Source organism: Suricata suricatta, chromosome 4 (genome assembly GCF_006229205.1).
Source record: "Suricata suricatta isolate VVHF042 chromosome 4, meerkat_22Aug2017_6uvM2_HiC, whole genome shotgun sequence".
NCBI lineage: Eukaryota > Metazoa > Chordata > Mammalia > Carnivora > Herpestidae > Suricata > Suricata suricatta.
The window spans coordinates 19,440,572-19,462,063 of NC_043703.1; the positions used below are offsets into that span (position 1 = coordinate 19,440,572).

The following is a 21,492-nucleotide window of genomic DNA, read 5'->3' on the forward strand; positions in this document are numbered from 1 at the left end:
GGGATGGAGGGAGGGAGGAAGGAAGGAAGGAAGGAAGGAAGGAAACATTAACTTGAAGAGATAGATGTACCTTGATGTTCATGCAGCATTATTTATAATAGCCAAGATGTGGCAACAACCTAAGTGTCCATCGATGGATTAAAAAAGAAAGAAATTGTGGCATATATATACACAATGGAATATTATTCAGCCATAAATAAGGACATTTGTGACAACATGAACAAACCTTGACAGCATAACACTAAGTGAAATAAGTCAACAGAGACAAACACCATAGGATCTCATACACAGAATCTAAAAATAAAACAAAACAAATATCTTAACTCATAGATACAGAGAACAGATTGGTGGTTGCCAAAGGCAGGGGGTCGGGGGTGGACAAAATGAAGAGGGTCAAAAAGTACAGAATTGCAGCTAAAAAATAAATAGCCATGGCTTTGTAATGTTATAATATAAAGTCCTGGCTAGGTAATGTACAACACAGTGACTATAGTTAATAATATTCTATTGGGGGCGCCTGGGTGGCTCAGTCGGTTAAGTCTCCGGCTTCAGCTCAGGTCAGATCTCATGTTCGTGGGTTTGAGCCCCGCGTCAGGCTCTGTGCTGACAGCTAGCTCAGAGCCTGGAGCCTGCTTCCGGTTCTGCGTCTCCTCTCTCTGCCTCTTCCCCTCTCATGCTCTGTCTCTCTCTGTATCAAAAATAAATAAAACGTTAAAAAAATAATATTCTATTGTATGTTTGAAAATTGTTGAGAGAGTCGATTTTAAAAGTTCACATCAAAAGAAAAAAGCCTTGTGTAATTATATATGATGACAGGTGTTAACTAGACTTATTGTATGATCATTTTGCAATATATACATATATAAAATATTATATTGTAAGCCTGTAAGAAATATATTATTATATGTCTGTTAAAACTCAATTAAATTAAAAAGAATAATAGTAGAAGACTATTAAAATCTTGAAGTCAAAGAAGGAAAACCCACACAAACATCTTAGGTAAGATTTTTTTTTGTAAGTTGAGATATAAAATTAACAGTTTTGATGCAACATCAGGATACATATTTAGATAATAGTTTTCTAAGACAGATTTTAAAAATCACAAGGAGTCATTATAGTATAGCCGAGAGAACATTCCACTAAAAATCAAGAATCTTAGGAATTATGAGTTATAATGTTGGCTTTTTAATATTCCACTTATGTGATATTGGACAAAGTATTTTAATCTCAATGTCAGAGAGATAGAGGGAGAGAAAGAGAAACTGTATTGCGTCGGATTTCATCTGCCTTAATTTCCTCACTAGACATTCTAAGGAGCAAACAATATATAGAAAGAACCTAAGCCACATATCTACAATGAATCCTACAGATCCAAAAATACCTTTCTAGGCATGTGGGGGGAAATCTATACCTCAAAGGTTGCAATGTACTGAATATTTGTGCCCTCCCAAATATATATATTGAAAGAAACGCTAATTCTGATGTGACGGTTTTCAGAAATGGGATCATTGGGAAGTAATCATATCGTGAGGGTGGAGCCCTGATGAATGGGAAAGTGTCTATAACAGAAGAGGCTGGATCTTAGTCTTTACAGACTTGCAGTGTAAGTTCAGCAAGTTTGGGGATCTAATGTACAGCATAATTATAACTAATAATATTGTACTATACACTTGGGTGTTGGGGACAGTAGACCTTAATGTTCTTACCCCCCCCACACACACATATACACAACTGTTAACTATGTATGGAATGGGGTTGGTTTCTAATGCTAGTGGTAATGATTTTGCTACATATAAATATATCAAATCAACAGCTGTACACCTTAAACTTATACAATATGTTGGGTCAATTGCATTTCAGTACAGTTAGGAAAGAAGAAGAAGAGGAAGAAGAGGAAGACAAGGAAGAAGAAGAGAAGGGGCAGGGAGAAGTGGAAGAGAGGGTAAGGAGAAGAAGAAGCAGCTACCTTCACCAGAGAACAAGTTAGTCCTGTCTCTAGCATGTGAAGATACAATGAGAAGTCATCAGTCTGCACATTCACAGAGGGCCCTCATCAGAATCTGACCATGCTGGCACCCTAATTTCAGATGTCCGTCCTCCAGAACTGTGAGAAATCAATTTCTGTTCTTTAGAAGCCAAAGATAGATAGATAAGTGACAATAGATGATAGATAGATAGTTAGGTAGATGATGATAGATAGATAGATAGATAGATAGATAGATAGATAGATAAAATTTCTTATCCTGACCTCACTTTGATGTTTCCACATGAGTGAAATAAATACTGAAGGAAGTTTTGAATTTGACATCTAACTCCCAGTATTTTAAAGGAATTTTTAAGCTAGTGTGAGTTTAAAAATTGATTCTGTTTGATGTTTTATTAATTTAGAGTTTAAATACATTCCTGGAAAGTGGAAAACATAAACATATCATCCATAATTCTACTATCTTGGCAAAAATTTATTGACTTGGGAGGTATTTAATCTTATTTTTATTTAATGCTTTCTCTCTCACTCACCTTGGTACGGAAATGAGTTTTTCTCACTTTGAATTTTTTATTTAATTTTAAATTTAAAAATATTTCAAAATATTGAAATCTTATCTTATTGATAGAACTCTTCCATGATTATATATTTAAAGAAGATTATTTATTTGGGACACCTGTGTGGCTCAGTCCATAGATTCCTGATTTTGGCTCAGGTCATGATCTCCTGGTTTGTGAGGTTGAGTCCCATCTCAGGCTTTTAACTGACAGGGCAGAGCCTGCTTAGGATTCTCTCTCTCCTTCTGCTCCTCCCTCACTCACATGCTATCTCTGCCTCTCTGAAAATAAATAAACTTTTAAAAAAAGGAAGGAAAAAACTAACACTGATGTTCAACTTTAAAAATAAGAGTGAAATATTATGGAGAGCATAAAATGGTTACCAAAAGTAAAATTGCAAGAAGCATGACCAGATACTGATAGATACATTAATTTAATTTAATTAATTTAATTTTTTAAATTACTTTTTTAGTTGAGAGAGAGAGAGAGCAGGGGAGAGTGGCAAAGGGAGAGGGAGAGAGAATTCCAGACAGACCCTGCCCTCAACACAGAGCCACATGTGGGGCTTGATCCCACAACCCTGGTACCATAACCTTAGCTGAAATCATGAGTTGAATGCTCAACAGACTGAACCACTTAGGATCCATGAGCCCATTTTTAAATAAAAACAGTTACACACACACGTTAAAGCATTTTAAAGTAGTTATCTATGAAGTTATCCCTAACCAAATAGGATTCATGATATTTAAAATAGATTCTTTTGTTGTTTCTCAAAGTTCCTAATTGACTATATTATTTTTATAATAAAATGTTTATTATAAAATATTTTTATTCAGCTATTTTATGAAAGCATTCTCACTAACGTGGTTTGGGAAGGAAGTACCTTCACACCGAGGAAGCACTGCTCTCCGTCCCACATCTCCTCCTCTCCTTATAGATGCTGATAAGAATCCTGAGTGTATATGTCTCATCGACCTTCAGAGATTAATTTTGAAAGGAGAATTTTATGTCAGTACATAAATTCCTTGTCAGTAAAAATGAAACTGTGTGTCAATGGATTTCTATTCCAGATGACTGAGCAAATTACCAGCTGTGTGACTTTAATATCTCATCTTCATTTCTTGAGGTTCAAAATGAGAGAATGAGAGATGGTAATCTCTAGAATTTCTATTACTGGATTCTCAAGCTAGATAGTGGCAGAAAGAGACTTTTCAGTTCTTAGATAGTTTAAACAGTGCTAAGACATATGTCTTTCTGCAAGTTTCCCTGAATATCAAAATTCTCTCTATTGGATACTTTACACATATGAGATATTCAGGTCACAGGGACTATACATAATCACAGAATAATTATATATATAATCACATAATATGAGATATTATATATTATTTACACAGTGATATTATTAATAAGTTAATTTTGTTAAATAAGAAATATGAAAATATTTCTTCCTGTAAATCTGCAATACTCCCAAGTTCTACCAATACATACAAAAGTAACTTATTCTCATATAGATGCCAGAAAATCATGTTAAATTAAAAATTGCTATTCTGAATAATATGAAACTTTATTGCATATTGTTTACTTTTTATTTTGTTCTTTTTTATTTATTTTTAATTTTTAACGTTTATTTTTCAGAGAGAGAGAGAAAGACAGTGTAAGTGGGGGAGGGGCAGAGAGAGAGGGAGATACAGAATTTGAAGCAAGCTGCAGGTTCTGAGCTGTTAGCAGAGTCAGATGTGGGGTTCAAATTTGTGAACCATGAGATCATGACATGTGCCATAGTCGAATGCTCAACCAATTGAGCCACCTAGGTGCCCCTACTTGATTTTTTAAAAATTTGACTGTTGAGGGGCACCTGGGTGGCTCAGTCGGCTAAGCATCCAGCTTCAGCTCAGGTCATGATCTCACCGTTCATGGGTTTGAGCCCCGCATCAGGCTCTGTGCTGACAGCTGGCTCAGAGCCTGGAGCCTGCTTCAGATTCTATATCTCCCTCTCTCTCTGACCCTCCTCTGCTTTGCTGTCTCTCTCTGTCTCTCAAAAATAAAATAAAAAAAATTAAAAATTTAAAAATTGCCTGTTGAGTACTAATTTTGAGCAGCTAAACTTTTTGTTTTTTTCTTTCTTAAATTTGGCCCAGATCTTCTCTAAATGTTCTATTCATTGCCACCTTAACTTTCAATTAAGAACTAGCAAATAATTCTTTGGAAGAGTTCAGATTTCAGTGTAAGATCCTGATTCGAATTTATGGACCAATCTATTACAGTTAGAACTTAAAAAAGTAACTTTTTTCTGCACACACACACACACACACACAAGGTTATTTAAAATAACTTGCACTACAGTTTATTTTAGACACAAACTGTATGCAAGTTCAATCTCTATTTTAGTTGGCTATTGAAAAAACATGAGGGAGAGCTTGAAAGAGAACTTGACCCTGAAGAAAAGTATGGCTAGGGAAAACGTCCCAGTTACAGAGCTTTCAAATGACTCTTAAGGAACGTGAGACTCCAATGAAGTCTTTAAGAACACAGTAGAATAAAAAAATAGGTCCACAATCATACACAAATGGTTAACATTATGTGTTCTGGACATGTGAAGCTCACCAAGGATCGGAGGGCAGAGGGGAGGAGGAAGAACAGAGAGAGGAAACAGGAGAGAGAGGGAGGTACAGTGAGAAAGCATGGCAAGATAAAATGAAGCCTGATGGAAAATATGGTGAGAGACAAATTTTTAGTTGCAGAGTTGCCAATTCACTCCAATGATCAGTTTTCTGTAAAATTATTACATTTAAAGAGTTTCTTATTTTTCCAACATCACCTCTTTGGTGCATGTCTTGCTACACATACGCCTGAGCAAATGATGTGGGGAAGCAATAATATAAAAGACCCTTGTCCTGCATCTGAATCAAGAGCAAGGAGACAGAGAAGCTGTAGAAATACACAGGAAGTACAATTTAAGTGGAGAATTACTCTTGATGGAGAATTAAGAGTCAGAAATGGCTACATTATTTTAAGTTCCAAATATTCTCAGGTATCTTGGAAAGGACATTACATTTCCCACAGGAAATTTTCTCAAAAGACTGGGAAATCATCAAAGTATAAATTACACAAAATCCCAAACCTGTTTTTAAATATGCCACTTATTTTGAATACCTGCTTTATCCCATCTATCTTTGTAATGCTGTTTTTAGCCATTTTTGAATGTCTTTTCAACTCTCTTCCACTTTGCTGTACACTTATTGGTCTTCAAAGTTCAGTTTAAAATGATGTCTTTCATCAACTTTCTTGGAGAACATATTTTATAGGATAATGATGATTGTCATTTTAGGAATTTATATTAAATTTTAGGTGTAAGAAATGTTGGCAATTAGAAATGCAAGAATAGGCTTGTAATAAATATCAAGACAGAATATACCGATGAGATATATTTTACATAGAGGTGACAGTTGAAACTGCTCATGTACAAAAGATCTCCAGGAAAGTGAAACCTTTAGGAAATATCCAGAGTAAGAAGTCAATTTTGAAATGATAGTTTTCAGATAAGTACCTTTAAATCATTAAAATATAAAATTCAGTATAATATATATATATAGCATTTAATATACTTCACAGTGTTATTTGGAAATTAGGAATACATATGTAGTAAATAGAAGGAACCTCTGAATACTCAAAAACTAACTTCCTCTACCAGGCTAACTAACATATCTAATGCATTATTTTTTAATTGAGACATAATAATATTTTCTTTATGCATAGTTATAGTATGCCACGTGATAGAAAAATAGGAACAATCATAATGGTTTAAATAACTGGTGCAGGTGCACCTGGGTGGCTCAGTCAGTTAAGCATCTGGCTTCAGGCTTCAGCTCAGGTCATGATATCACAGTTTGTGGGTTTGAGCCCTGTATGGGGCTTTGTGCTGACAGCCAGAGCCTGGAGCTTGTTTCGGATTCTGTGTCTCCCTCTCTCTCTGACTCTCCCCTGCTCATGCTGTCTCTCTCTGTCTCTCAAAAATAAATTTAAAAAATCATAAAATTTTTTTTAAATAACTGGTGCAAATTTATGCCCAGGGACATCTATTTGTTGTTTCATTAGCATATTTGGTTTCAATGCCATTTTGAAATAATATCCACTTGTATTTTCAATCATCTTTTTTTATTTTTTCTTTATTTTGTTTGTCAGTACAGAAAGTAATCATGTATAGTTGTTCTAATCCATGGGCATGTTAAGAAGATGACCAAGAGTCCTGGTGTGTGTTTAGGGCCCTGGCACTTGTTCCTTGGGGCTAACATTGTTATGTACTCTACTTCTGTTTGTAGTCATTTTTATTTTAACGTGCTGTATTTTAATTTTCATGAAATGAAAGAAATCATTCCAATATATTATGTCAATACTTTTCATTTCAAAAGACTATGAGTGTTTTCTCCATTTTATACAACAATAATTTGATTTTCAAATAGAATATATTACATTAGAAATCATTACATTTTTAGTAAGAGAATCACTATTCTCTTAATGCAATTTCATCAACAGTAAATCTCATGAAACAACATGATGTGCTATTCTATAATTTTTCTTAACTTCCAAATTTGCAAAACATTATCCTAAGAATATTACATGATGTGCAATTCTAACAATGTAAAATTTTTACTTCAGTATGAATACTGTTTTTCTCCAAAATTATTTGGTATATTAAATGGTCAAAGCTACTTGTTTTTTAATAAGTTTTTATTACTAGTATAATAAACTATTATAATTTAATAATATAATGTAATACAGTTTAAGTACATCCTGGAAATAAATAAATAAATCTTGGATAATATAAATAAAATAGTCTTAATATAAACAAGTAATATTTCCTTTAGCAATACAAATGGTTTTGATAATATTATAGTCATATAATTATGCCATAAGTGAGTATGCTAATAAAATAATTCATATTAATATACCCAGTTATATAACATACATCCATTTATAAAGCAAAATAATATGATCAACACATCACTTTTACATTTTGGCAATTATAACAGGAAAGCATTTCTTAAATGTTACAGAAAACTTGCTATCTTATGATTAAGAATTTAAGCCAGTCAATCAAGAAATGTTAGGAACACCCATAAATCACCTTTAAGGTGATTCCTTTTAACCCAATCAAGAAATGTTAGGAACACCCATAAATCACCTTTAAGGTGATTCCTTTTAACCCAATAATGTGTTCTATCATGACTATTGAGTAGTCTCCTTTCAACACCTGTGAAACACCTCTATTGTACAAGCTTTGCTCTAAGTGTACTTCTCAGTCAATAATCGTTTCTTGATGGGGGAGGGGCAGTCTAAAAGTAGGGGAAAAACACATAGATAATTCCCATTTATATTACTATAAATTTGAAGTTTACATTTTATATTAAAATAGAATATGATATAAAATGTTTTATAGTTTATTATTCTAAAGAATTAATAGAAATTATAGATATTATTGATATCCATCAATAGTTTATACTATTACTTTTAATAGTACTTTTACTATTACCATAAATATTAATAGACTATGTTATTACCATCCATGTAAGTATATAGTAAATATATATTTTACCATGTGTTATGTGTATTTTAAGATGTATTTAAGCCAATAGAAAACATGGATTTTGAATCCCAGATTTCTCATGCATCTACCTACCTGTGTAAGCAATAGTAAGTTCTCAATGACATCTATTGGTCATGACTTACGTTATCTGTTATGATATATGTACATTAACCAAAATTGAAGTAGGACTCACACTGAAAATGTTTGGAGTTACTATACTATTTTATTGTTTCATTGTTTGTCATTGGAAATGACAATGATATTTGTAATTTATGCAAATTATACCAATATAGCAATGTATTTTATGACATGGCATTATTTACATAATTTCACAGAAATTTGTACTTTTCACCTCCCTTGGAATCATAATTCACAATAAATTCGTGTTTTCTCAAATTTAGATATTTTATTTATGAATTATGTTCTTTAAGCTCTAAAATTATCTTGTAGTGATATGCTTATTTAAATATATACATTTGTATTTATAATCTTTATAAACAAAATAAGTAAATTTCTATGACCAGAGTTAGTGATTCTTACTGAATGTATTATCTTTACATAAAGAGCTGGCACTCTATTTGTACTATGGCTGAGCTCACAGATGTGATATTCAATATGATTAAGTAGTACACATTTCAATGATAAGGGATGAAGAAAGGAGGTGTACTGAAAGTTGGTACTGTGTATTTTTAAAATATCACAAAGAATGAAAAGGAAGAAAGCTATGGGAGATGTTCACATTCCTTTGGGTCCTGAAAATTAATAGTTGGCATATTTGTAAAGGCTTTACTTTTTCATAGAATATGAATACAGATCCAGCTTCTGCCTCAATCTTAGAACATATGTAGTAAAATAAGGACAAGAATAAATTATTAAAATATGATTAGGGCCACTGTTTGATTTTGCATAATCAGTTTGACTATTTAATTATGTTAAAGCTCAGGATTTTTCTCTCTGTAATAGGTAGTTCACCAAAGGAAAAATAAGCCTCCGTTAAATCAAATTTGGAGGGTTAGTGGTCTTCCTATTATCCCTGCTGTGAATAAGATTCTTACCTGTAGGTTCTATGAATGCTGATGCATCGCTCTGACAACTATTTGAGGGGTCTTTAACTCCGTATTTCAAGAAGGCAATAAAAGTAAGTACTGAACATGATTTGTCAGGAGAGGCAATCCACCACGGGCCCTGTACATTCTTGGGGAGCATGTCAGATGGCCAGGCTTCTGGGTCTTCTGATACTGAACAGTTCTGTGCCTGGTTAAAAGGCATCTAGTAGGTCAAGACAACTACAGTGAGAGCTGCTTGCTCTGCAAGGGAAGGTAGATTCACCAGCTGCATGCTCCAGTGTAGGCCACTTGCTCAAAACCAGGGGACTTTTGACCTAGAGTTTCTCCGCTACTCCAAAACTCCTGGGAAGGTGGGGGGCCTGCACCCGGCCCATCGAATCACTCCATGGACACTACGTACAGGGTAACTGGTGCATATATGCTGATACTCTACTAGTTTTTCAGTAATTTTTTTTCCCCTCTGATCTAAGAGTTTCATAAGTATATGAAGTTAGTTTGCAAATAAGATCTCAAACCTTTCATGAGTCGTGATATAATTGACCTCTTGGCTATAAATTTTATCAAAATTTAATTTGAGCATAACATATAAATATGTCATTGCATGGTTCTGATTAAGTTTCATTATTATTAAACATCTTTAAAAAAACAAAAAAACCCATCTTTTCAATATTTTTTCATGAATAGCATTTCATCTGCCAGTTGGTACTATGGCTCAAAATATAGTCAACTGGATGGCACTATCTTTTTCATTATTGTAATTCTGCTAATCACCTTCTCCTTGTTCCTTATCTTTTTCTACATCTACGTTTGTGAAAATTTGCTTTCCTCCTAAATTTCTAAACTCTCAGACTTTTTCACCCATTAATGGTCAAAGTTTATTTTTGGTATTCTTTATAAGACTACTTAACTCCAAATCAGCTATTCTATATGAATTACTTTTAATGTCCTTAATATGTACCCTAAAGCTTATTTATTACTTGCTTATTTCTACAGCTTTCTTCTGACACATTTATTATTTTTATTGGATCTATGATTTCGGATGTATATCAGATGTATGTGTGTTATCTACTTTATTATGTTCTCTCTTTCATGGTAAATATTTTGCAGATCTTTTCTTTCTTGAAAAATAGAATTCACTATTTTGAATCTTGAAAATAAAATGCACTATTTTGTAGAACTCTGATTATATGAAACACCTTCCACCTAAGAATCAAAACCAGAGGGTGTTTTCTCCAAGAGTAAAATATGAAAGTATTCATTGTAGATAACATGAATATTCTTTCCATCTAGCAAACAGAGGTTTTACATTTTTATGAATAATAACTTATACCCTTCATAACCTCCACACATCTTTAAGTGAATTACACAGGCAGTATGTAGTAGAATTAGAATTTAAACCAGGGCAGCCTGGCTCGAGTATTTAATTTCTCAACTAGTAAGCTAGAAGGCATTCATTTGACTAGTTAGTAAATTCAAAAATTGAATTCCAAGGTCAAATATTTCTCATTACTCAGATTAATAGCTTGATATTTGGGAACCTATCTTCGTTACAACCAAATTTTCCCCAACATGCGACCAACTTAAGCACCTACTGGCAACTTGTTCTCACTACATGCCTAACACTTTCCTTATTATTATTCTTTGTGCTTCTATCTTAGAAAAAAAATCCCTTCTGATATAAAATAGAAGGGTTGTAGTGGACAGATGATAGGGAATCTTCATCTATCTCAAATTTCCCAACTGATCTTGGACTAAGTTGCATTCCTTGAATTTTAAGTTTTTTTCCACTAATGGTCTGAGATTATAACATATTCTTTACAGGGTTGTTGTGAGCTTTAAATGGCACTGCTATTTATGTGGCACCATGCAAGCATTCACTAAATATTACTTCTTTCCCTTCTTTGCGAAGTGTATCATGGATTGTTATTTAATATCCAACATCTGTTTCAATTTCACACATCACTGCTCTTCGGCATACAAAATGGGAAACTATGGTACATATTTATTAACGTACTACAAAGAATATTAAATTAAAGGCTAGATTCTTTATTATAGTGAATTCCAAGGTGAATTCTTTGTAAGACAAATATTTTTTTTGACAAGAGAAACCTTCTCTTTCATTTCGTTTTTTAAAATTATCAAATCCCCTTTAGTAGGAGAAAGACATATCAGTAATATAATTTCAATATTTGAAATTAAATTGATGACAGCAACTTATTCCAATAAAACAAACATATTTTCAAGTAAAATACATGATTAAAATGAAAGATATGCTTTTAATTTTATTTTTATTACTCTCATAAATTTTTTACCCTCTTTTATTAAACAGAGCTTTGGTCTACTAAATATCCTAGACAAAAATCCATGTATTCCTTTTTGCCTTAGAGTTTATATTGAAATTAAACTACCCACATAGGCCAAAAAAATCAAATGGCTTTTAATATAAAGCTCTTAAAAATATAAAGAATAGGATTATTTTAATTTTTTGGGATTTCAGAACAGTGAGCCAAATCAGGGCTCAACACAGGCTAAGTTCTAGGGTGCGACAGAGTATCAGTCTATGGAATTAGATAATCATAGCCTCATGATGGGATTCTCCTGTTCCAAAAGTCACAAAATAGCTTGTCTACTAATCAACCACATCAAGAAAGTATTAATCTAATAGTATAGTCTCATTCCAAAACAGCAGTTCAATTTTTCATGAGTCAGGGAATGGCTGCTTTCCTTGGTCACAGACACTGATTTTAGAGCTGAGAACTGGAATGTCGTATAAGAGCAAGTGTTAACTCCTGGAACGGTGAGCTGACCTTCACAAACTGGTTATTCATGCGTTAGCGTCAAACTTGAGTCAACACAGGCAGCATGACGGCTCAGTCCAGCGGTTTCCTGCCTTGTTGCCGCCCCTGGGCAAGAGGTAAAGACAAGTAGCCTCAGATATGTCCATTCATCCGTGGCCACAGCTGGGAAACGGGGTGTCGCATGTCTCCAACAGATTTGAGAAAATTCCTTTCAGTCTGCCGGAATGCGGACAGCGAGAGGAAGGGCTCTCGAGCTTTGCCGTCGTGTAACGTTAGACTTCCTGCTGCGATCTTTATACAAGAAAGTCACAGTGATGCCACTTCGTTTCCATGTTACGATGCCAAAAAGGCCCCCTAATTCGTTGGGTCACTGAATCGATCTCTGCTGATGGACATCTCACTTGGACATTTCTCAAAGAAAAAGTAAAGCTCTTTGTAACACAATCTCCAGGCAGAAAGGAGGAAAAAGTACATTTTTCAGTTCATGATAATATTATCAAGTATATGTTAAATATTACATTCCATATTACAGACATTGCATATCATTACTATACATGGTATGTAACATATTATATATTCACACGTGGAATATATATGATATATCATACAATTTAGTGTATACAACATTTTATACCACATATAATATGCTATATATTATAAATTTCATATGATATATATACTAGACACTTGTATATGCATTCTGATTGATTTATTACAATAATGTTAATGAGTTAGGAAATATAATTGTCAATCTTACAGATGAAGATTGAGACTAGTTATGCAGAGCATACTATTTTTATTTTCCATGCTAAAAAAATCACGTTTAAAAATCTAAGATAGGTGTAAATATTATTAGATCACATATGAACTTCTCTGATACTAGTTGTGCCAGGAGTAAACTACTGCCAAGATGCTTGTGGCACTCTGATGACCTTTAGCATGGCATTTAATCTTCAGGGGTACCCAGTGCACCTTAATTTTCTGCCGCTTGGAGGCACTCTTGCACCATAGGACAAAACTTTCTGGCTTTAAACTTCGTTTCTTCTGAGCCTCAATGGTTAGGACAGAGGCTTAAACCACACCATAAAATTTGCAAATAATTCCTGCACACTTCTAATTCAATGATGCTGGTGAACAGAACCCGGATTTTCTGGATTGGTGTCACTATTCAACTGTGTCCTAAAAAGGGAAACAACCAAAAGATCTCAAGTTCTTCAAGTAAAGAAAAGTCTACCCATTTTTCCCTTCCAGACAAATGCTAATAGGGAGCCTAGAGTCTATTAGCTCTACAGGGATTCAGGCAGAGCCGTGTGTGGTGGTGCCTGTCTGCAGACTGTGGAGCCCAGAGCCTGTTGGAGGTGACTGCACGGTAGACTGAAGCAAAACAGACAGGAAGTCCAAATAGGGAATCAGTCCATGGAGCCTGTACTTAAATGTAGAAGCGATGCATAATGTAAGAAGTCAGAAGCCTCACACCTTCCACAGCGTTGATGGGAGAGTGGGAAATCAAGCCCAGAGGGCATCCTGGAAGGACCATACCCGAGGGACATTTGTCCCCATCTCGCTGGCTGCGGATGGGGAATGTGCAGTTAAGGGAGCGAATCTGGTAAAATGGAATTAGAACTACGATTAAGAAATGTAAAAATAATTCAATTTTGGTGTTATTTATATTTTCCATGGGTATAATGTATGAGAATTAGCTTTAACAGATTATTCTTCATATGAAATCATTTTTAGAATCATATACAACTAAAACTCAGTATTCTATGCACTTATTTTTAATGAGAAGTTATCTTATTAAAGTTAGTGTGAAACACCCATGTATTACATGCGAAAACACTAGAATAAGGTTCTGCTTCTGGTCTTGCCCCACCTGCCTGACTTTGAGTAGCCCAATTTGTCCCCACTGAAAATGTTTTCTAATAGTCTAACCATAAAATGCATCAGGACCTCTGACATCCTGGCAGCTTTAAATTCTGCGGTTTCCAAAAGAAGGCACACCCACAACAAAATACATTTTTTAATTGATGGGAGATTGTATCTCTTTTAAGTTAAATAGAAGAAAGAGTATTGTTCTTAAATGTTTGATATAGTGATTTCTGGTAATTGTTTTTCCTCCTGCTGTAAGAACACGGCTTAACAACTGTGATGTTTGATGAAAACTGAAGATTTTTTTAAGTCAAAAATAAATAAATTGGAGGGGTTACTCAGAGCTACAACAGCTGTGTTTTGATGTTTACAACCACAGATGTTAGATGTTTCCAGATGGAAACAAGGTTGTCAGTCTTCAATTTCCTCGAAAAAGAACCATATAAGGATGGGTAGTTAAAAACCGGTCTCATAGCTTTTCCATGACACTAGACATGAAATTCTACAGCTTGCTTGCAATGTATGCCTAACGTAGCTATCTGGTGGTATATTCGGTTCAAACATTTGAAACAGTCGATACATTTCTCATTGTTCCACATCAAACTCCGACAAGAATGTTCACAGCAGTGTTTCAATTAATGACACCATTAAAAAAAATCCTGGATGCTACCTAGCTAGGTTATGGCTATGGGCTCTTATAATATTAGCAAATAGAATGGTGAGAACTCCAATTCACACTTTTAAGTGATTATGTCAATCTCCTCAATCTCTACCTAGACTGTTTTTATAAATGGTAATAGTAGGTAATACTTATTGCACTTTAGTTTGCACTCAGCACTATGCTAGATATTTTATAAATAATTCTATTTCATATGCAAATCTATCAACAATACTGTGAGAAAGTTACTGTTATCCTCATTTTCCAGGTGAATAATTGAGGCTTAGAGACATTACATAACTTGTCAAACTTCATACAACTAGGCACATGACAGCCGTGTTTCAGATCCAGAAATCCTGATTCCTCTGCCCAAGTTTTTAACCAATATACTCTCCAGTCACCAATTATGCTACATTTGTGCCACGTATGATCTTATTTCATAATTAACACAAATGGAGAAGGAAAATAAAAATTTTCTAAATCATTAAGGAGAGGAAACTAAAAATAGTAACGACAAATTAAGAACAACAAAGATCATGTCAATGTTCCAGACCCAAAGGTTCCAAAACTCTTCCTGAAAACACCCTAACACTGTGCGTTAGGGGTCCCAGAGGTCGCCCTCATTTCCTGTTTCCACATGAACAAAGAAAACACTTTTTTTTTTTAACACAAATAGGTGGTCAGACATGCTTAGCCTCCTCTGACCTACTACCCACAGAATATTCAGAAGCTAAATCGTTGATCAGATATTAAAGTAAAATGAAGATATTTTAAATATAAAATTCTCCAAATTTACCTGCCATATATTTTGGATTTTTTTTTTTTGCTTCTTAGTTTCTTTAAATTTTTTCAACATTCTCGAAGTGTATTTAACAAATACAATTATAACATATTTTAAGTTTACAACATGATGATTTGATATATCCATACGCTATGAAAGGATTTCCTCTAGGCAATTAACAGTTCCAACACTTCATCTATTTACCTTCTCTCTCTCTCTCTCTCTCTCTCTCTCTCTCTTTTTTAAGATTTTACACATAAGCAATACCATGCAGTATTTATCTTCCCCTGTCTGTCTTATTTCACCTAACATAATGCACACCATGCACATGCATGTTGTCACAAATGGCAAGATATTCTTTTTTTTTAAGGGTAACATTTCATTATATATATATGTTTCATTATATATGTATACATATATGGTATATATACTTTCTTCATTGATATATCCATAAATAGATCTTTAGTTTGTTTCCATACCATACCTGCTGTGAACAATTGAACATGGGAGTAAAGCTATCTTTCAACACAAGAGATATCTCTTCAAGACATTCATTTCCCATAGATGTATACCTGAAGTGACATCACAGGATAACATATCAATCCTTTTCTACTTTCCTGAGGAACTTCCATACTGCCTTGCATAGTGGTGGTACCAATTCACGTCCCTACTAACAGTGTATAAGAATTGTTGTTGCTCTTCATCCTTGCCAGCATTTGCTATCTATTATCTTTTTGCTAATAGTCATCCTGACAGGTAAGAGGTGATAGCTCATTGTGATTTCAATTTTTTTTCTGGTGAGCCTTGATGTTGAGCACCTTTCATATTACCTGTTGACCTTTGTCAATATTTGACCCTTTTGGAGAGGTTAGTTCCTTAAAATAAATATTAATGAAATATCTAAACTTTATATCAGAAAACTTTATATAGGTATATTTGAGATTCTAATCTAGAACTTTTTTGAATAATTATATGGTACATATCTTCACCATGTACTAATTACCAAGAGCTAAACTATTAAGTAGGAAAATGATAGTAACAGAGAAAACAAATATTCCAGAACAGATATATTCTTTGAGTTATTTATTAGCTTTAGAGTGCCATTGGAAAATATTGAGGCTGCTAATAAAATGAAGGAAAAATACTACACATACAATGAACACAGTTTTAGTAGAATTTCCTGATGATATTATTTGTTCCTTGGTCCCTTATGCCAATAAAGAAAAATTGGAAAGATTTTTTTTTTTTTAGATTTGGGTATATTATAAGAATCAGAGACCCAATAGTGGGCACTAAGTAAAATAACTGTGTAACTTACTTTAAGTATCATGAGTATCAAAACGTAAGAATGTTCAACAGAAACATTAAATACCCAACATTTGGACTTAATTATATTCTTCTACTAAACAATTTTAAATAACAATGGACAAATATTTGATGATATTTGAACTCATAGAGAAATCCGTTACTTCATAGTCTAGGTGAATAGCACCCCCTAGAAATGTGGCATCTGCAACCTGCACAGCTCTATTTGGCACCCTTTCATGTAAAAATGTCAGTAACAAGTAGGCAAACGTGAATTCTGTTTTGTATTTAGGTGGAAGACACTGTAACATGATCGGGTAAAAGAGAAGCACAGTTAAAGGAATCAATATTAAGAGCAGTCTTCTTGAAAGGTACACTTTATGAAAGCAAGTTCCCACACCACAGACAGCCTCTATGACACTTGCATTACACCATGCAAAAGGTAAATGAAAGACGAAAACCAAGCCAGAGAATGTAAGGTGACAGCATAGAAGCTCTGATAACTTCTAGAAATATGGAGCTGGAGATTTCTTGAACGCATGTAAGCACATATGCGTTATGTAGTTGTTTGTGTGGTTTGTCTCACATGTCCTCCATTGTTATTCTGTTAAAAAAAAAACAAGCCAACAATTTCTCAAATTCAGGAAATGAACATGATCCAAACAAGAATACCTGACTCATTCTCCAAGGTTTTACTGAGTACAACTAGTGGGAAAGGTTTCTCCTGACAGGCCATGAAATTGTTAGTGTGAATTCAGAACTACCAGCGACATACCCCTCAGGCAGATAGCCCCGACTGCTCTAAAATACGGCTAAAATAACCTAGGAAGGAAATCATAAAAGACTAATGCAGAGAGAATCCTGAAGACATTCCGTTTCCCAGTTCCATTCAACCTCAGTGTCACCTTTGCCCTTCCTGGCTATGTGGACCAATAAATCTCATTTTGAAGCTGAGCTAGTTTGCATTGACTTTCTGTCAGGTACTACTAGAGAATAGTGGCTATTACAGAGGACTTAATTCAGTGGTTGGAAACTATGCCCCTGGCTCTATAGGCTTTCAAGGAAAATGCATGGGTGTAGGGAATGTGGGGACTGGGATGCTTTTTGGTAGCCCTTAGGCCCAGAGAGCTGGGAAAAATATAAGTGACCCAGAAAACCAAAAGGCTATATGCAAACATATTATAGCTAAAAAGAAAACCATGTCAAGCTTCCTAGGGTTGCAGAAAGTTACAGAACACTCAGGTAAAGGGGTGTGGGTCTCACAAAAGTAAAATCATGTCAGGTGACCACATGGCCTGGTGACGCACACAACACATGGTATTGAGTAGCAGTGCTGTTGGCTCTCAAGTAATTGCACTTGGAAGCTCTTTTCTGAAGGCTACTGTTTATACCATATTCCATTAGAATAAGTGTGTGGATTGATAGTATTCATTTCAGTAGAGAAATCTGTTTATATCTTGATTATGTGATATTTGTAAACGAAATTTTGTGAGTCACTTTTATAAATATGAATATGGGGGTTATAAAAGAACCCATACATTCACCACTAAATCAGAACTAGCACTTGGTCTCAGACCCAAGTAGAGTAAAATAAATGACCACACTGATAGCACAACTCTGATAGATGTGAACTATTTCTCCAGGCAAGTAGACATGAATCTGGGTCAGGTTTTCTTAATCTGTATCCTTTATGTGAAAGCTAAAATAATGGTAGGACCCATTATTTATATGTTACAAAATGCTGAAATCGTGTTAATCCACTTCCTAATAAAAGTTAGAAACCTAACTCTTCTAGACATCTCTCCAAATTATATGGGACTTAATGTATCCTAAAAGGGAAGACTAAAAATTCTCAAAATATATGCCACTCTCAAGAGTTACCAGCTTGACAATTAAAAGGTAATTTGAGGAGTTCAATGCTTATCACAGTATGCTTATGAAAATCTATTGCAGGGTTAGAAAGTCTCATAATGTCTCTGTTAAATATTTGTTGAGCAGGAATTTCAGACTGAAAAATGATAGAAATACAATATTAAAAGAGTCAAAGGCTGAGAGTTTTTCAGAAGTTACGAAGATGTGACTGCTTATATTACAGTCACACATAGGATTGTGAGCAGGCACGCTGAGCAAGGGCTAATGCAAGACCAACAATAGCGCTGGAGTATAAAGTTATAAACACATATATAACACATATTTTAAAATAATAAGTATAAACATGAGAGTTGTGTAGATAATCTCATATATCTAGACATTTTGCCCTCTCCGCATTCATACATACATCTCATTTATTGTTTTAAATTTTTAATACTTTATTTACTATTGAGACAGAGAGATAACATGAGCAGGGGAGGAGCAGAGGGAGGGAGGGACATAGAATCTGAAGCAGGTTCCAGGCTCTTCGCTGTCAGCACAGACAACACAGAGCCTGTTCCACCGCCAGCTCCATGCCCCACCCCATCCTTGGGACACACAGGACTGTTCAGATATGTAAATAACTAAGCCTCCATGGCAGGCTTAGGGGGTGCTCTCATTATTTTGATACTACCATGTGAATATCCCTTCCATTGTATTTATGAAAAATGGCAGTGCCCTTTGTCTATCTCTCTAACACAAAGCCCCTTGGAAAAGGGATTTTATCAAATATATTTTATTGCTTTTAATATTTTGAGTGTTTAACACAGTCTACCACATGCTCAAAAGTCATTTATTGTATGAATGAAAAATGAGCATATTTTGTGTGTTTATGCACCAGTACCTAATGGTACCTTAATTCATTTAGCAGATAGCATTAAAAGTGTGATCTGAAAATGATCTCTATTAATGTGAAATCTGGTACAGTGATGCAAAAGTGTTCTAAATGATGTGAGAAGAACTCATGTATTGAAGTTCTTCTAAGTTTCTGTTGATGTTTTTACTCATAAAACATTACATAAGGATGCATTACTTAACATTGCTGAATCCCAATTTATTGCTATGAAAAATGTATATGCTCGTAAATGTCTAACTTATTATTTTGAGAATAAAATGTGAAACACATGTTAAAGTTACTATCCTACTGGCTTCCAAATTGTAGGTGTAAATACATATTATTCGCCTTTCTTGGTTGAAATGCATATATCCAGGTCCCTCCTCATTCCAGAGAAATAAAACTCCATGAAGGAACGCAAGGGAATGATGTGGTAGAACACTCCTACCACAGCCTCAAGGTAGGTCAGCTTTATTTACCATTGAAATTTGACAGATACAATATGCTTATTCATATCTCATATTGATTTCGAGAGAACAGAGTAATATATAACAAATATTTAACATGGAAAACCATCAGTGTCCTCTAAAGAATTATATTCATTTGTGATAAACACTATTTACTGCTCTCTCTCTCCTTCCATGCCAACCAAAGCCCAGTTTTGTTTAGGGCCACTAACTCCCTCACCATAGGGATGTATCTTGATGAATCTTGAGCAATTATAGTAAGCCCCTTCTCCTCTACCAGGTAATCATGTATCCAGTTTCCCTTAGAGCCAGGGGTGGCCACGTGACCAAGTTGTGGCTATTACAGCACACGGGGGAATCTGCAGGGCATAGAGAGTGGTTTGTAGGGAAGCTATTGCTTTCTGATAGCAGACATATCATGAAGATAACTTATTTCTGCCATCCATTTTGCTTCTTCTCTTTGAACACACAGTAACAGAGGATAAATACAATGTTCATGTGATCATGAAATAATAGGACAAAATGTCAAGTCTCGGAGGATTTCAGAAAAACACACACACAGGGTGTCTCGACCTTAACTACTTCACAAGGCTGCTGCATCCATACTAGAAACAACTGCCTGAGAATTTTATGTGAGTGAAGGGTACCAAAATGTGCCCTCTACCTCCAGAATGTGCTGCTTGGGGGTACTGATTATTTTGAGTTATAGGCACTTAAAAAATGCAGCAAGTGACTTTCTCTGAACTCCCCTTCCCTGCCTAAACTCAGACCCTCCAAAAGAAACTCAGTTGTCATATGTTCCCTTCCCAAAATGTTCATCAACCAGGAAAGATTGACTCTCATAAAAGTCTGCTTCTAGGAGACCAGGAATGGACACCACACTTAGACAGACTTTGTCACAAACCATCATATCTCCCATCTGCTTACCTAAGGGTGATTCGTCTCTCTTAAAATAATTTACTCTCCCCCAAGGGGTCTGTGTCTCCCTCCCCCTGTTCTTATTCAGATAATACTTAAACCTAAATGTAAGTCAATTCAGAGAGTTACACGTGTTTTCTCTGGAGATCATCTGTGTAGATATGAGGAATACATGTAAACAAACTTCTGTTTGGTTTTGGCTTGTTAATCTGGCTTTTATTTTAGGTGTCACAGGAAAGAAATCAAAGGAGTGGGGGAAAACCGGTTTTCCTTCCCTACATGAGAAAAGCAGTTCTTCTGTGACTTGTGATTAAAGCCTTCCTGCCTGATATCACACCCAAATAAAGGAAACCCTGAGGTGGAAAAAGAATGGGGTATGACATCAGTGTTGCAGTACTGTTCTGAAGAAAGCAAGGGTAACATGAATTGTAAACGCTATAGCTTCTGAAAAATCTTCTGTATGAATTAAATTGACAAGTTATATAAAAATGGGTTAATGCTGACACATTGGGTGTATCCAACGTCTGTTGTATGCTTGACTTTTTGCTTATTTCCATAGTCTTGATATTGCTTATTGCTCTTAAGAAATGAATTCCTGTAAGTTGGGGAGAGTGAAAAAATTTTAATATAATAATAATATTATCAAACATTCTTTCATATTCTGTTTTCATTTTCATTTTTTTTCTGTGCCATGTAATGTCTTGTGAACCTTGTGTGTGTGTGTGTGTGTGTGTGTGTGTGTGATAATCATAGCT

The 21,492-nt window shown here is 34.7% G+C and overlaps 1 long non-coding RNA gene across 4 annotated transcripts; it reads left to right on the forward strand.

The window, feature by feature from the left end:
- Positions 1-1,886: 1,886 nt before the first annotated feature.
- Positions 1,887-21,242, forward strand: LOC115290462. Of its 4 annotated transcripts, none has more exons than XR_003908110.1 (5): positions 1,887-2,106; positions 16,899-16,977; positions 19,680-19,812; positions 20,292-20,451; positions 20,963-21,242. It is a non-coding gene; the product is annotated as an uncharacterized LOC115290462 (long non-coding RNA). The 4 variants fall into 4 exon arrangements; XR_003908111.1 differs by having other exon boundaries at positions 19,729-19,812; XR_003908112.1 differs by lacking the exon at positions 16,899-16,977 and having other exon boundaries at positions 19,729-19,812.
- The last annotated feature ends 250 nt before the right edge of the window (positions 21,243-21,492 follow it).